The following is a 17,555-nucleotide window of genomic DNA, read 5'->3' as shown; positions in this document are numbered from 1 at the left end:
CTGCCCTGAGGAGAATAAAAAGATTTCCTTCTTTTGACTTACTCTCTGAAGCTACCCAGGGCTGAACTGATTATCTACTTCTGTCTAGAATCACTGTAGTATTATGCAGTTTTTTCTGCAGTTTGACATGCTGTCGTGACCCCTATTAGTATGTGGACGTCCCAGTTTTGAGGGCAACAAGTAACACGAGGCTATTTCTTCATAGGGCATCCACTCTTCGTCCATTTATTTGTTATAAAGCTCTAGTGGCCCATATTGCTCACAGGATAATGACTTTTTTGGAAACCAATGCTTAGAAATCAATATATAAATTGAATGCTATGAGTGAAGTCACAGAATAAGGTAAAAAATAAATAACAGAATTATATTCACTGAATATTACGTTCGGGGTACAAATTAAGCCTAACTCAATTTTTTTTTTCCTGGATTTCTTAGTTGGATTTGTGAACTGCTGTTTGGGTCATTATTAGAAGCTGGAACAAGCCTATTCGGCCATGTCTCTTCTCTTTCAGACACCAATTATTTCAATTTATGATGCATATATTCAGAATATTAGAGCTAGATGTGACATATAAGGTAATTCTAGAAGCCCTTGCTGAAAGAACAATGCAGCCCCACCTGGATATCCGGCCCTCTTGGAATAAACACACGGAGGGTACACAGGGAACAGTGGAAGAGGAAAGACCTCTGTCAGACCACGCTTCCACCTTAGAAAGGTCCCGGAAGGCAAAGGGACTCACCCAGGGTGAAAAAGCTTATTAAGCAGAAGAACTAGCACTCACTGGGCTATTTCCTAGGATGGTCCCTTACCTGGTTAAAGACACGTAGGACCAGGAATGTCCTTGAAAATGCACACTGTTGTCTTAGTCATAGTCCCCCTGTGGGTTATGTGCCCAATTTGCTTGTAAACTGACTTGGAAACATCAGTCATTCTCCATTAGTAGGTTAACGTATTTTGCTGGGTGAGCAGTCCATGACGAGGAAGCTGTGATGCTGCTGGGGCTGCCTGATCCTCACTCCTCAGCCCTCAGCACGCTCTGGGCACCAGGTGAAAGGAACCGGCCTAACCCAGACCTCAATTTGCAATTCCCTTCTAATCTTTGTACCCTGAACCTTTGCCAGTTCTATGCTGCATTCTCTCGGCCCTTTTTGAGTCTTGCCTCACTCTAATTACAGTGGTAAAGAGTACAGATTTTGAAGTCAGACTTCCTGGGTTTGAATCCCAGCTCTGCCGCTATCTAATGATGGACTCTTGAGTAACTTACTGAATCTCTCTCCGTTTTGGCTTCCTAATCTATCAAATGGGTGTAATAGTATACCCGATAGGGTTGTTGTATTTAAAAAGATATTACATGAGAGGTATTTAGAACAATGTTTGGCACAGAGTATACTGAATCGGAAAATTATAATTATTGGCTTTGTTTAAAGTATATTCTCACCTACAAGCCTGTAGATGATGATGATGATGTAACAATAATGGTAACAACAACATTTATGTACCTGGCACTGTGCTGAGCGCTTCACACACGTTATTCCAGTCAATCACAGGAAGTCTTTACAGGCTACTAATGTTATCCTCTTCTCTTCTACCCCTTATTTTTTGCAGATAAGAAAACTAAGGTCTCAAGTAGTAAGAAGCAGCGTCGGGACTTGAACCAAAATCTGTCTTGGGGCTTCCCTGGTGGCGCAGTGGCTGGGGGGTCCACCTGCCGATGCAGGGGACGTGGGTTCGTGCCCCGGTCCGGGAAGATCCCACATGCCACGGAGCGGCTGGGCCCGTGAGCCATGGCCACTGGGCCTGCGCGTCCGGAGCCTGTGCTCCGCAACGGGAGAGGCCACAACAGTGAGAGGCCCGCGTACCGCAAAAAAAAAAAAAAAAATCTGTCTTGGTATCTTCCCAATCTTTCTGAGAAAAGAGCCTTAGAGTTCTTTTAAAGTTCTTTTACTTAAATGGGTTGCCTTACCTCCCATAGAGGTCAGGAAGACTGGAATCCCCACATAGGCTGAAGGGCTGCAGCAGGAGGGGAAGGGTCTCTCCCGGAAGATGTCAGGCATAAGACGGTGACACCATTAATGTCTTAAGCTGCCCACCCTGCCTTCCACCGTGTCACACGGCACCCATGTGGGCTGTACTGCTGAGGCCACCTGGACCCCTTACTGATTTGAGTTCACTATTAGAAAATGTTCTGGGCTTCCCTGGTGGCGCAGTGGTTGAGAGTCCTCCTGCTGATGCAGGGCACGTGGGTTCGTGCCCCGGTCCGGGAGGATCCCGCATGCCGCGGAGCGGCTGGGCCCGTGAGCCATGGCCGCTGAGCCTGCGCGTCCGGAGCCTGTGCTCCGCAATGGGAGAGGCCACAACAGTGAGAGGCTCGCGTACGGCAAAAGGAAAACAAAAAAAAAGAAAATGTTCTGATTCCAGCCAAAGGGGTACTATTTGTAATCCAATGTCAGTAGTTCTGGGGAGTCATTTATTTCTACCCCAGCCTTAGGGTAAAGGGAACATCTCTTCCTTTCCCAGATTAGGAAAAAAAAAAATTTATGATTTTCCTCCCTTCCTTCAGAGCCTATAATAGCCAGGATTTTGCACTCTTGCCTCACGCTCACCTAGTCTCAGTGGTCAATGTATCTTCCATTCGTCTAAACTGGTGTCTTCAGCGGAAGGTCTGGGGCTGAAGGACCAGGGGAGAGAGAGAAGGAAGGTGCCCAAGTTGGCTAGAGGAACACCACGCACAGCCTCGTCCCTGCTCCTGTACCACCTGCCCACACGTGTATCTCTTCTGGGGCTCTCTGCCCCTTTCACTCCCACATTGTGCCCCAGAGCCTTCACCCAGCACCTCCCAGGACAGCCTTTGGGTGCTCCCCTGAAATGCAGGTGAATCAACAGCATGGCCTCTGATTTTCCCTAAGACCCACCAGTAGCGCCCACGCTACACCTGGCTCCTGGGGCTACATTTAGGAAGGGGAATAGCATGGGAAGGATTTTTACTCTATTCCCTTTCCATACACCCACCATCATATTTAGCCATCAAACTATGAGAAGGTGTTGCAAAGCTGAAGTCGAATGTTTGTTATATTAAGAGTGGTGGAAAAAAGAATCTGAGAAAAAAATATATATATATATATATAAAACTGAATCACTTTGCTGTACACCTGAAACTAACACAAAATTGTAAATCAACTATAATTAAAAAAAAAAAAAAAGAGTGGCGGAAAAGCTGTTTGAAGACAAACACAGCTCCAGCGGCCAGGGGAAATAGAAACCCTAGTGGGCAGCTGAGGGGCTGAGAGAGGAAAGATAAGCAAGCAAGTACATTTCTAGGGCCAGTGGAAGAGAACAAAGCGGGAGGTTAGCAAGTGGCCTCAGACATAAGCCTTAACCCAAAGGTCCCCTTGTCCCATCCCAGCCTGTCTGGATCTATCCTAAATTTTCCTAACATCCTTAGTTTCTTCCTTACTGGGCACTTCGCTTCAGTCACTGAAGCCACCACCGGTTGCCACTGCTTGGCACGAAAGGTAGGTGAGGAGAGAGGGAGTTCCCAAGCCTGTGCTGGAAGAAGAGATGGGCTCCGCACATCCCTAGTCGTTGTGCTCTGAGCATACTTTCCTTTAGAGACAAGGCTGCACGTGGTGCTTGGTCTCTGCAGTACTTTTAGCAGTATGCTTCAGTTGTTACAGGATCCTTAAGGGCTGGGTGTGGAGCTCTAACCTATGCATACATGATGTGTCATGGGTGCTGTCGGCACCCTTCTCAGAGCCCTTCCTTGGGCCACTATGTGCATCCCTAGCTGCTGTGAGTGGTGGTTGCTAAATGCAGCTGCCTCCCTCTCAGAGAACCACCTTTGTTTGCCCTTGGGGGGAACGGGAGGTGCCTTGCATTAGGGGTTACCACCAACCTACAGCCAATGAGTGACTGATAATAGGAGTGCAAAAGGCCAGTCTCTTTGCCCCAAGGGACCAACTCTGTGGTCCAATTCCTGCTCTAGAGTTCCCCACAGGATCATGCTAAAGCTGGTCTCCAGCTGAGGCCTCGTCTTGTCTTTGCTTTTATCCCCCTTACCCTATGCTACCTCCCGCGTTCCCCTTCTCCTGAGGCACACCCTCAATAAGTCACTTGCACAAGAACCCCTGTCTCAGGCTCTGCTTCCAGAGAGCCTGATCTAAGACACATGCTCATTTCATGTTTATGAGAGGTCCTTTATTGTCACCAGAGCAATACATCTCTGAGAAAACCAAGGCTGAGAAGAGGAGCAGCTTGACAGGACCCTAAGCCAAATTTGGACATACAATGCAACTCAATTTATAATATTCCTGGGCCTACGCCTAAATGAAGATTTACTTATTCATACTCTAAGGTAATTTTTCTCTTTCTACAGAATATGAGTTATTATACTTATTAAAAGAATTAGATGTGTAGCATTTATTATTAATCAATACATTTGTTACAATTCTTTCAAATGTGGCTGGATGATTCTAAATTATTTTATAATAATTATTCTTACTATGATCATATAAATCTCACAGTTTAAATCAGTTGTTGGGTTGTTTTCCCTCCAAGAACTATAAACTCTGTTACTGTGGATGATTGGGTCCCTGATAACGAGGCTCTGGTTAATCCAGCAGTGTTATAAACAGATCAGATTTCCAGTTTGCAATTAATAAAAATATAATTAAACACATAAAGGCAAAGCAGAAGATAATTTAATCTTTCTGCTATGATTCAGCAGTCGTATCGGGGACATCATTATAAACCTCAATTATAGCATTGGAGAAGTGTAGGGAGATTGGTGAGTGGCATTCAGGTGGAAAGAATGCCGGACAGTCCAGACGTTACTGCACGTATTTACAAAGATGCAACTTCTTAACATCAGGCACCACACTCACTGTTTTTCCCCAGTATTCGGATCCTAGTATAGGCTCTTGCGGAGTCCCCCCACAGTTAACCTCAGCTGACTAAATCCATTCTTCTAGCCTACAATTAAAAAACCAAGACTTTCATTTTCGTGGGATTATCCTCTCAAAAAACTTCTGCCTAAATAAGAAGTCAATCATATTTTAAATCCTATTTCTGAATATATTTGTATTTATTCCTTTTGGTATAACCTGTTATAGTTTCCATTTATAGTTTATGCTTTATTTTCTTTCTATACTGTACTTTGCTATTTAACATAATAAAATTTTCATCACCCTCCTGCTCCATCAAATTATTGGAGGGTCCTTTAAGGAGTTATTTATGATTTGGTCTCTAAACATTTTATTATTTTTTTAACAAGAAACTATCATTAAATTAAAAATTCCTACAGGTCTGAGAACTGTTGGTTGTTTCTAAAAAGGCCCTTTATGTGGGTCAAATAAATCACAATATTTATAGATCTTTGCAGTGTTTCAGTATGTGCACAAGATTTTCACTAGGAATGGTGAAGAAAACCACATTTAATTGCTTTCTACACACGTATACTGAAGAGAAGAGGAGAGATGATTTTCTTTCCTTCTAAACTTGTCAGTAACAGTGACTAAATGCAGGCTTGGTAAGATAGGCTGAATAACTTTAAATGATCCCATTTATACAAATTTTAGTATATGACTTCAGGCTTCAAGGTAGCCTTGATATCACAAGATTATTGCTGTAACTCCAGCTATTACATCTGTGTTTCAGGCAAGAATAGTGCTTGAGTCAGCCCTGCTCATAAATAAGGACACACAAATGAGTTTTTCTGGAAGGCCCAGATCCACATGGTCAACACTTAGTAACCCCTATCTGCAAGGAAGGTGGTGAAAGAAAACTTATCACTGGGCACAAAATCAGGTTTCTATTACTAAGAAAGAAGTGGAGAAAGGGAATGGGATAGGCAACTAGCATTATCTACCTAATTTTCTCTTTTAGCATCTCTTTCCTCAGATGGCCTGTGAGCTCATATTAATATTAATTTTGTCATATTAATTTTTGTAAGCCCGGAACTAGCACAATACCATATTTATTATGTTTATAAATTAATGACGAAAATGGAACTCTCAGCTCGTTATAAGTTAGAAGGAAGAAGATCCAAGGCAAGGATAACAGATGAGTAGGTGACATGAGTTTACTGCATTTATACTATCATTCATTCATTTAATTGTTATTTCAACTAATATTAATTGAGTTCCCAGTCTGAGCCAGGCTCTGTGTCAGGCATGGGGGATAGAGCGATAAATACAACAGAGCCCCTGGCTTTAAGAAGGGGGTGGGGGGGAGAAGTTGGAGGAGGATAGTGAGGGCTCCACTGGTAAACAAGCAATTTCAGGGTCACATGGTAAGAGAACTGAGGAGTGGTCCTGAACCACCATTTGAGGTTAGTAAGCTGTAAGTAGTCTGGGTGAAACACAGAGTGGGGAAAGCAGCAGTGAAAGAGAAGGGAAGATAGGTGGGACTAGCCAATAAAGAAATGTGTAAGTTATACTCAGAAGTCCATAATTTACTCCTTTCAGCACACATACCTACTTGTTTCTAACAAAATGTTTGTTTCTCCCTTGGACTTCCTCATGAATGGATTTCCCAACACGTGGCCCTTAACGGATCTGACCCACTGATAAGCTTCTTCTGGCCTAAACTGTAGTCACAACTGTGTTCCATGGGTCTTATCTGAGCATGGTACAACTGTCTTCCCAGCATCCCATCTTACAAGGTGGTGTTACCTGGTGGACCTGTTTGGGAAGTGTTGGTCCAGATACATATTTCTCAAGCTTAGCAATATGATTCCACTGACACAATAAAGAAAAAGTTGCCAGGGATTTCCAGAGAAAGGAGTTTATCCCCAGGAAGAGCAGATGTGAACTTGGTTTCTTAGTGTGTTAACACCTTGGGTTCATTTACATGGGTCACCATAGGGTTATAGGGTTAGTTGGACTAATGAGTCACCACTGCAGTAATGACACAGTCAAAAAAGTTATCCAAATGACAATTTCACTACTAATGAAGACAACATCTTTGCTTCCTGCAAATAATTCAATTCAGTTCATAACATATATGGCTAGAGATGTATCTACATCAATTCCTATTTTCCTTGCCTAGCTTAGAGAAAGAGACATCCTCCTAACTATGAAGCAGAAGTTACAAAGACAGCGAGAGATTTAAAGATGCTATGCTGTGGCCTTGAAGATGGAAGAGGAGGTCACAAGCCAAGGTGCATAAGCTGGAAAAGGCAAGGAAGTGGATTCTCCCCTAGAGCCTCCAGAAGGAAAACAGCCCCCACCTTGATTTTAGGATTTCTCACCTCTAGAACTGTGAGATAACACATTCTTATTGTTGTTAGCCACTAAGTTTGTGGTAACTTGCTTACAGTTAGCAGTAGGAAACTGAAACTACATTCAATATGTCTCTAGGTGCTGACCCCACTTGTTCATTCTCTTTGCTCTCCATGTATGTCTCTCTCCCTTCAGATTCTCTTCTCTTCTGAAGCCATCCTCTCAGATTCTTTTCTTGAAAATCAAATCTGATTACATCACAGGGCTTGAAGGGCATGAATACTCACTCATCTAGATAGGTTACTTTCAGGGAATATAATTAGAAAGCAGAAATAAGGGTTGTTTACAAATCCTGCCAAAGACATTTGGTGTGATCTCAGGAAGGCTTAACAGGGATGTGATTATGGCTAAGAAAGCTCAGAACAAATTATACTATATGCTGAGGAAAGAATGCATTAACCACAGGGGGCTGAGGTAGGGAAGAGATTTTTCTGGGTTTATCCGGGCTGGACAGAGGTAACTTCACTGACTTCTGCAGCCACCAGTAAGGCACACTCTGATCTGGAGGTGGGGATACCTTACCAGGTACCTGGATCCTAGTAAGTGCTTCCCCTAAATAGTGGACACAGATATTCAATCATAGCAAATTTCATCTGATTTAAATGCTGGTCACATGAAAGGCAGCTGTCATGAGTCGGTCAACTTGTTCACCTCTGGATGCATGATAAAATCGAGGGCAGGACCCTCCTGGTGACCAACAGAAACTAGATTAAGGTTCTTCTACTTGGTAAGATCCTGAGTCCTGGTTTAACAATAGCCACACTCCTTCCTGTTATCTATCACTCATCCCTGTTTCAAGACCTGCATAAAAGACGGATGACTATGGCTGATTCATTTTGTTGTGCAGTGGAGGCTAACACGACATTGTAAAGCAACCATACGCCAATAAAAATTAATAATAATAGGGCTTCCCTGGTGGCGCAGTGGTTGAGAGTCCGCCTGCCGATGCAGGGGACACGGGTTCGTGCCCGGGTCCGGGAAGATCCCACGTGCCGCGGAGCGGCTGGGCCCATGAGCCATGGCCGCTGAGCCTGCGCGTCCAGAGTCTGTGCTCCGCAACGGGAGAGGCCACAACAGTGAGAGGCCCGCATGCCGCAAAAAAAAAAAAAAAAAAAAAAAAAAATTAATAATAATAAAAAAGAATACGCCAATAAAAATTAATAATAAAAAAAAGAAGGATGACTCTCACAGCAAAAAAAGGGAGGAAGGTCCTAAAAAAGAAGGTGGGGTCAACACTGGCAAATGCCACAAAGGGCACCGGAAGATGGGGACTGAATTTTTCCATTAGATTTGGCAATTAGGCAGTGACTGATGTTACTCAGTGGAATTAAAGGTTGACAAGGGAATGAGGCCTTAGGAAATGTTAACATTAAGGCTGGAAAACTCCTCAGGGAAGAGGATCCATGCCCTACAGAGTCTCTTAAAAAAAGTTCCCGGGCTTCCCTGGTGGCGCAGTAGTTGACAGTCCGCCTGCCGGTGCAGGGGAAGCAGGTTCATGCCCCGGTCCGGGAAGATCCCACGTGCCGCGGAGCGGCTGGGCCCGTGAGCCATGGCCGCTGAACCTGCGCGTCCGGAGCCTGTGCTCCGCAGCGGGAGAGGCCACAGCAGTGAGAGGCCCGCGTGCCGCAATAAAAAAAAAAAAAAAAGTTCCCTCGGGCTTTACACTTGAATCATAGAGAACTTTTCTTGTCCCCAAATCCTCCAAATGTTGATTAGCCAAAGTTGAGTCTTACCATCCCTCTCCTCAGTTCACCTCTGAGGTAGAGGAACTAATGAGCTGTGCAATAACTAAAGGTCAAAATAAAAAGAGGAAGAAACAAAAAGCCTACAAACCCAAACTCCAAACAAAAGAAATCAAGCCCTGAGTAAGACGAGCGGTAACAAGTTGTGCTTCAAATGTAATATTCCCGTTTCGCAAAAAAGCAAAGCAAAAAAAAAAAAAAAAAAAAAAAAAAACAAAAACCCAAAAAAACCGAGTGTCTGGAGAATCAAAAGGGACATTTTATAATTGGAATGCTTCCTCGCACCTCATCCATTATTCATCCTCATCCCATTTCCCTCCAAACTGATAGCTGTTCCTGAGTTGTGGGCTTGTGTGAGCACAAGTCTGGCCCAAAGACTGGATTCTGTCTGGTGGCTAGAGTAAATCGCATGCCATAAAAAAGAGGTGGAATGATGAAAACAACACACACATCTGCGTTTCCATATAAAAGCATTGATTTCCTTCATTGACAATTTGCTGTATATAAAGGTAGATGCGTGTGCATATGCGTGTGCGTGTGTGTGTGTGTGTGTGTATGTGGTGGGGTGGGGAGCGGTTTTCTGAATCTGAGCCCAGCTCTTTCTAAACTTGGTTACTCACGTCTGATTCATTCGCTGTGTTTTTCGTCTCCTGTCTCTGTCACTGCCTGCTGCTGAGAAGGGGGTCGCTGAATCATTGCCACTCCAGATGAAAAGCAATTCAAACCCAGTCCTGAGGGGATGGAAGGGCCTTTTTTTTTTTTTTTTTTTTTTTTTTTTTTTAAAGAGTCCGCAGGAAAAGCCTCCTACTTTCCGGGGTGACGGTGGAGGGCAGTTTTGCAAGTCTCATCCCCAGGCTATGGAAGATTTTGCTCCGTGAGAGTCAGCGAGGCACCGGTCATCTCACCATTTCTGGCTTTCAGGTCCAAGGGCCTCGGCTGGCTGGGGGTGTGCGACCGGCCGGGCGGCGTGGGGGCCGTGCCGGGGGGTATGGGGCGGGGGACCGAGAGCCCGAGAGGCTGCGCCACGCTCCCCGCCGCTTTAAAAGCTCCCACAATGCAGCGCTGGCGTCCCAGTTCCGTTACACTGTCTCCCGGCGCGGGCGAACCGGCGAGGCGCGGGCGGGGGAGCAGGGGAGCGGCGGCTGTAACCCGAGCGCCCGGCCGAGGGGGGCGCCGGCGCGCCGCCGCTCTCGCGCGCTCAGCCAGAGGCCCGGAGAAGGGGCGGAGCCTCCCGCCGCCCGGCCCGGCCCCCGGCCCGGCCCCCCGCCCAGAGGCACCGGCCGCGGGAGCGAGCCGGCCGCGGACTCCGCCGCCTACGCTTGCCCGGCGTCCCGCACCGCGCCCGGCGCTCGGCTCCTTGCCCAGCCTCGCCTGCCCGCTGGCCCGCGGCATCGGCGCAGCGCTGGGAGCGGCTCCCGCCGGCGGTGCCGCGGCTGCCCGCGCGCTCGCACACCCAGGCACCCCCGCCCGGGGCGTCCGCGCTCACCTAGCGCCGGCCAGGAGGTGCGCGGAGAGGGCGCGCCAGGGAACTGGGGCCTCCCGCCGGTGCGGGGCGCGCGGCCGGAGGAGCGCCGGGGAGCGAGGCGCGCCGGGCTGCGTGGCCGAAGAGCGGCGCTGGGCGGCCGCCGGGCGCCGCCGCGTCCCCAGCGCCCCGGCCGGCCCCGCGGGGCGGCCTGCGGGGGCGGCGCAGTTGCGAAACTGAGTAAGTATTAACTTTACTAGGCGGCCGAGATCTCTGGGCAGCGTCCGGGACCCCTCCCTCCTCCTCCTGTAGCCTCCGGGCTCTCCCTTCCCCGCCCCTCTCTCTGCACCTCGGATTTCTTCGTCCGATCTGCCCCCGCCCCGCCGCCGCGGGCTCCAGCTTCCTCCAGTTCACCTTTTCCCCGCTCCTCTTTGCGCGTTCTTCTCGCCGCACACACGCGCTTTGACCGAGAGTACGAGCTTGTTTCCAGCCTCTCTTTCCTCCCAGTGTCCTTGGCCGGGGAGTTTAGAGGCCACTTTTGTTGGAAAGGGAAATGTATGTCTGGCTTCTTTAATTTCGCTCCAAATGGAAATCGGATGCTCGCTTGCCGAGCGACTGCTTGGTGAACGCTTATTTTTTTTTCCTCTGAAAAGATGATTGGTTTACAGGTTTTTAAATGTTGTTTGAACGATTAACCATTCTCCGTGCCTATTTCCCCTTGCCACCAACCCATCTGGGGAGGGGAGTCCAGAAGAGGGGACTTTCAAAGTAATTCCGTTTTGCAAACTAGAAACTTTGAAGAGGGTACGTCGCGGAGAGCTTAAAAAGATTGAAGCCGAAGGGACGTGAGCTTTGAATGTGGGGTCCTCGTGTAGCACAGGATCTTTCACGCCAGATACCTGGGCTCGTAATCGAGTGTTGCGTTGTTATTTTAGCATCCTAGAGCCGCCTGGTTGCTGAACCACTACTTTCTCAGCATCAAACGGCAATCTTGAGCAGTGCAGGCGTTGGCTATAATTGCGGGTCAGTATTGCCCCTGATCTTTAGGCATTTAGACGGGAAATAGATGCAGGGCACGTTTCATAGCTGACTTAAACCCGTCAGGTTAACCTTGTCAATACATCAAAGCATTGCGTTAAAAGAATTCCTCCAGCCTGGTGTCACAGAGGGACGAACATTTATGGATTTTCCAGTGTAATGTGTCTCAGGAATTCTTCGTTAGATCTGTTTTGTCTGCAGGAAGCACCTTTAAATATGGATAGATTTCTGATTTTCTGTCGGTGGGATTAACCACCCATTCTGGTAGGAGGCTCCAGGTAATCTTTTATATTTATTTATTTATTTATTTTTAGATATATTTATTTTATTTATTTATTTTTGGCTGCATTGGGTCTTCGTTGCTGCACGTGGGCTTTCTCTGGTTGCGGTGAGTGGGGGGCTACTCTTCGTTGCTGTGCGCCTGCTTCTCATTGCGGTGGCTCCTCTTGTTAAGCTCTAGGCGCGCAGGCTTCAGTAGTTGTGGCACGTGGGCTCAGTAGTTGTGGCTCGCGGGCTCTAGAGCGCAGGCTCAGTAGTTGTGGCTCGGGGGCTTAGTTGCTCTGAGGCATGTGGGATCTTCCCCGACCAAGGCTCGAACCCGAGTCCCCTGCATTGGCAGGCATATTCTTAACCACTGCGCCACCAGAGAAGTCCCAGTCTTTTATTTTTTAATTTTCATTTTTCTTAACTCTTTCATCTCTGGGTTGCCAGGAGTTGGCAATCATGTTGTGAAGGAACAGAAAAATGGGAAGCTTTCTTAATGGATTTTCAGCATCCCGTCCTTTGCCTGCGTGAGGCAGTAGTGAATGCCAGCTAGCCCCCTGCAGGGAGAGGTACTGCGTGGACACAGGAATCAGGAGGCAGGACAGAGCAGTATTGTTTTGGAGGATGGTTTGTGTGAGATTTTATCTTTTAGCTGGCATATCAATTGTACTTTTAATTCTATTTATCCCCATGGGGAACTATCCCAAACCATAAATATTATATGTGACCATACCCCACTTAAAGAAGACTGAACATAATTTGATGATTGGACTTTTGAAGGATCAGACCCAACAAAAATATAATTTGTAATGTAGACGGTAAAACCTTTCAAAAATCCTCCCCTTCCTCATTTTCTCTCCTTTTAAGAGTCTTAAGACAGTACTCTCAATACACAGTTGGCAGTAATGCATTGAATTCTTTCTAGGTTCATTGATAAGACCTAATTTGGGGGCTTCAGTAGCTGAGGGGGACATCAGAGAGCTCAGAGAGGGAGGAAATCATGGGACTGTGCTGAGAGGAAAGGCATTTCAGTTTGCTGAAGTGTCAGCATGCTGCAGGGAAAAGCAATTTAAAAGAAGTGAGAATGTTTAGATTGTTTTTAGTGTGCATGTTTCCTGAATTTGGCATTCAGTTGAGATATTTAGGAATTGCAGAATTTAAATTCTGTGAGGTTGTGGTATCATTTCTTTTTGCCTAGTATTTTATTTTTATTAAGGTTTCGATTTTTTAATGTGAATCTCAATGCTTGGCTTTTGTAGCCTCTGTACTGCGTGGCTTGCATTAATTTTTGACTTGGTCATTTTGAGAAATGATGAGTGTTTCAGAGTTTCTTACTCATTAATTGATGTGTCTTATGCTGATGTAGGTAATGAGAGTAAAAATGTTGTTCAGTGTTGAATATTGTTGCTCTTTCCATTATGGCTGATTCCTGGCATAATGGCTTTGCTCATTTCTTGTAAACCATTAGGGTCCTAGATATCTTGCTAGCATTCAAAACGTAGCAGAACTCTTTGCGGGTAGCAGTGGAGTGGAGATGGGAGTGGGATAGGAACACATTGTGCATCATAACCCTGAGGATTGGATTTTTAAAATAATGTATCACCTGTTTTCTCTCCTGCTAGCTTGCTCCAACCCTAAATAGATTTCAAACTTCAAAGCTTTCTGCAAAATGGGGCTATTATTACTAAGAGCGATGCTGTGACAAGTAGAACACCTCACATGGTGCCTGGCCCATCTTAGCCAGTAAATGGCAGCATCTGTGACTTCTTGAAAAATGAGCCCATGATTACTCAACCTTTCAGACTGTTCCTCCTCAGTTTTTCATCTCATGCATCTAATGAGTGGCTCAGGCCAGAAGGCTGGAGTTATCTTCCACTCTGTGTTCTGTTCTGTCACACACACACACACACACACATACCCCACACCCAACCAGTTTGTCACAAAGTCCTGTCTACTTTTCGGGCATAATCTCTTTCAAACCTGATTTTCTTTCCAACCTGATTTTCCGTCTCCACTGTGCTCCCATCCCGGTTCAAGCCACCGTCCTCTTTCCCACTGCAGAGGCCTCCGGCTCACACTCTGCGCCTCCTTCCAGTCCCTCTTCCACCAGCAGCCAGAAGGAGAAAAAAGAAGTCACTTGATCTCTAAAGTCTTCAGAGTTCTTACTCTTGGGGTAAAATATAAAATCTTCAACATTCCTACAAGGTCCTGTGTCATTTGGTCCCGTCCCCCATTTTCATCTCTGGCCAGCCACGTGATTCAGCTCTCTAGCAGACTCACCTCAGGGCTCCTGCTGGTGGTCTATTTCAGGACCACCTCCTGGAGTAATTTCTCATCCTTGGGTGCTGGCTCAGATATCCTCTATAAAAGTCTTCCCTGAGAAGGCCACCCGTGTCGTCATGCGACTTAGAACCCCTTGATTGTCTCCCTCATAGCAGTTATCTTTTCCTTCTTAATATTTACCACAGTTTATAATTATGTGTTATTTGTTTAATGTTTCTCTCTTGCCCCTGAGGGTAGAAATAATGCCTGGTTTGTTCACCAGTCTGTACCCAGTGCCTGGTGTGTATAGAGTAAATGCTCAATAAATAGTTATTGTTGTAATGAATAAGATAGTAATACGACTTGTGATTTGTGTATTGATTGCCTTCTTTATCACTGTTAAATCTGCTTCTAACACAAAAGCCAGACTGGCTGTCTCCTACAGTCCTTCTTTGTTGGTTTTATGTATAACATGAAATATCCTTTGCAGGTACCAGGTAAAATGAATACATTAGAGCTCTATGGAAAATTCATAAATAAATTGAGACACCTTTTTTTTTTTTAATTCTTATTTATTTATTTATTTATTTGTTTATTTATGGCTGTGTTGGGTCTTCGTTTCTGTGCGAGGGCTTTTCTCTAGTTGCAGCGAGCGGGGGCCACTCTTCATCGCGGTGCGCAGGCCTCTCACTATCGTGGCCTCTCTTGTTGTGGAGCACAGGTTCCAGATGCGCAGGCTCAGTAGTTGTGGCTCACGGGCCCAGCCGCTCTGGGCCTAGCCGCTCTGCGGCGTGTGGGATCCTCCCGGACCGGGTCCGAACCCGTGTCCCCTGCATTTGCAGGCGGATTCCCAACCACTGCGCCACCAGGGAAGCCCCGAGACACCTTTTAATTGGTGTTACCCTTGTGATTTTCTGTTGTAGATAATCCTTTTTCTAAGTACATCATTAAAGGAATTATGTTTTTTTCATCAGCACAGGATTACTGAAAGAAAAAAAAAACTTACCACGTCACATTATTTTGCACATGTCATATGACAACATGTTAGTCAGCAGCTGTGGACTGCACCAGTGCTTGAATTCAAAGGAAGAAAGGGCAAACTGGAGTGGAGAAAGGAGAGTTATAGTTCTAAGGATGTTTAGTACTGTCCAGCTATTGCTGTGACCTGAATAAATAACTAGGGTCACTTGGCCATTTAGTTAAGGTAGAGAGGTGGTTGCTTAAAAATGGGAGCCACCTAGAGGTCTGGAAGTTCTTTTTTTCCTCTCACTAAAGCAATTCCTTGCTTTAGCCAAAAAAGTCTCATGACTTTCCAAGGCCAAGGAAGGCTTAAAGCTTGGAGTGTTTTTGTCATGTGGTTGCTCTTTACAAAATATTAGCTTGATGTACTATAACTCTTAAGTACTTGTGTCTTTATTAATGTTTCTGGCCTCTCCTTCTTACATAATCACCCACAGTTTCTTTTGACTTTAGTTTTTTAGGGCTTTAGTTTCCTCTTAGAACTTTCCCTCACACCCTAGAGTGAAGTAATTCCAATTCTTTTCTAGTTTGGTATCTGGTGGGTCACTAAGTGTACAGGGAACCTGGGAGTTGATTGTAGGACTTATTTCTTTGCCCTCAACCTCTAGGTTTCTCCAAAATGTTACACGTCTGTGTGGTTTGGACCCTGAGTTTTTGCCAGCCAGAAGCCAGATGCCCTTGGGTTGGGAGAGCAGAGGAGGGAGGATTAAAGCATTTTTAACCCCCTATTATATGCCAAGTTCTGGGCTAGGCGCTCTCACAAAAGAAGAGTGAGTAGTTCACCTGGTCGACATCATGAAGAGGAATCTTAAGCTTTTCATACATTTGCTCCCCTCAATGAAGTTGTCCCTGTTGTTTCCTCATTTCCCCACCTTGTATTTTCTAGTCGGGAAGGCATGACAAGTAGAGATGTCCTCTCTAGCCAGACCCTTTACCTCACCTTGGTACTTATTTAGACCTGATTTTCCTTGTATAAAAATACTGGGAGTGGGGCTGGAGAGGGGCACACCGTGTGATTTGCCTTTGTGGGAGGTCTTTGTGCCCCCAGGACATTTGCATCAGGAGTAGCCACCATACGCCCGAGAAGAAAGTTCTGGTTGGAAGCCCTTGTTTATTCTTTCCCTCTTGTATACATGCTTACAGGCTACTTTGGGTGACCTTGAACAAGTTTCCTGGAGCTTTTTAGCACCAATAATATTTATTGCCTATTTATTTCACAGCCTTGCTATAGGATTTAGAAGCCTTATTTTGGGCAATTTTTTTTGTCACATTCAGATATATCACAAATCTCATTGCAGTTAACTCCAGTGCTGTCCAAGTTTTAGGCATTGAGAAAGATATTTTCTTATTCAGCAGTGTATGTTTTTGTGTGTGTGTGTGTGGTACGCGGGCCTCTCCCTGTTGTGGCCTCTCCCGTTGCGGAGCACAGGCTCCAGACGCGCAGGCTCAGCGGCCATGGCTCACGGGCCCAGCCGCTCTGCGGCACGTGGGATCTTCCCGGACCGGGGCACGAACCCATGTCCCCTGCATCGGCAGGCGGACTCTCAACCACTGCGCCACCAGGGAAGCCCAGCGGTGTATGTTTTATTCTTTGTTTTGATAAGAAGTCAGATATAAATACAGGTTGTAACAAGAGGAGAATTGTGATAATTTTCCACCAGGTTTTATTCATGTGGGTGATATATTTTGTCACTCTTGTTAACTGTCATAGGCTTCTGAGTGCTAAGTCATGTTTATCTTTAATTATAGTAATTTTATTATTGGAAGATCACTTTAAGTTATTCCAGATATAAGTGTATACATTGAAAAACTTAGGGTTCTCCTAATGGTTAGATGCTGGACAGAAAAGTAAGTTCTTACTTTTTTTTTTTTTTTTTTGATTCAAGTATTTACTGAGCAGCTAAGGAGATACAAAGGTGATTAAAACATGGTCAAATGGACTTCCCTGGTGGTCCACTGGTTAAGACTCTGCACTTCCAATGCAGGGGGTGCGGGTTGATCCCTTATCGGAGAAATAAGATCCCGCATGCCCCGCAGCACGGCCAAAAAAAATGGTCAAAGAGGCGAGGCAAATGCACAAGTAATAGAAAGCAAGTATAAGGCTCACAGAATCAAAGTGGGATTTTAGTTACCCAACCAGGGATTGAACCCGGGCAGGCCCTCAGCGGTGAGAGCAGAGTGCAAGTCCTAACTACTGGACCACCAGGGAATTCCCCAGTAAGCTCTTACTTTTATTTTTGCTTAAAATATTTGAATAGGTCTATAATCTCTGAACCTAGCTCATGCCCTCCATTGTAATTTGTCTAGTCTTGATTACCTGTTTCTTTGGTTATATTCTACTGAGTACGGACATACTGTGAATATTTGAAAGTGCACTTCAGTTAAAAGCCTGGCTAGACCTGGGTAGCCTTAGGGAAGTTACGATACTGACCCAGCCTCATGTTTTCTGGTCTCTAAATGGGGCTACTAATTTGTCACTCTGGGCTAGT

At 45.7% G+C, this 17,555-nt stretch overlaps 1 protein-coding gene and 1 long non-coding RNA gene across 3 annotated transcripts in view; one reads left to right on the top strand and one right to left on the bottom strand.

The window, feature by feature from the left end:
* LOC309811912 overlaps positions 1–9,766 on the bottom strand; it is a 303,964-nt gene extending 294,198 nt beyond the window's left edge. For both annotated transcript variants that reach the window (XR_014295272.1, XR_014295273.1), the window contains exon 1: positions 9,641–9,766. This is a non-coding gene — a long non-coding RNA (uncharacterized lncRNA). The remainder of the gene's footprint in view (positions 1–9,640) is intronic.
* An 819-nt stretch (positions 9,767–10,585) lies between these two features.
* Positions 10,586–17,555, top strand: part of RASSF8 (Ras association domain family member 8) — a 133,548-nt gene continuing 126,578 nt past the window's right edge. The window contains exon 1 of the mRNA XM_082635261.1: positions 10,586–10,722. The gene's annotated coding sequence lies outside the window, so the exon portion shown is untranslated. The remainder of the gene's footprint in view (positions 10,723–17,555) is intronic.

This window comes from Mesoplodon mirus (assembly GCF_964341445.2).
Source record: "Mesoplodon mirus genome assembly, chromosome: 11".
In the NCBI taxonomy this organism is placed as follows: Eukaryota; Metazoa; Chordata; class Mammalia; order Artiodactyla; family Ziphiidae; genus Mesoplodon; species Mesoplodon mirus.
This window is presented reverse-complemented; position numbering and strand designations above follow the sequence as displayed.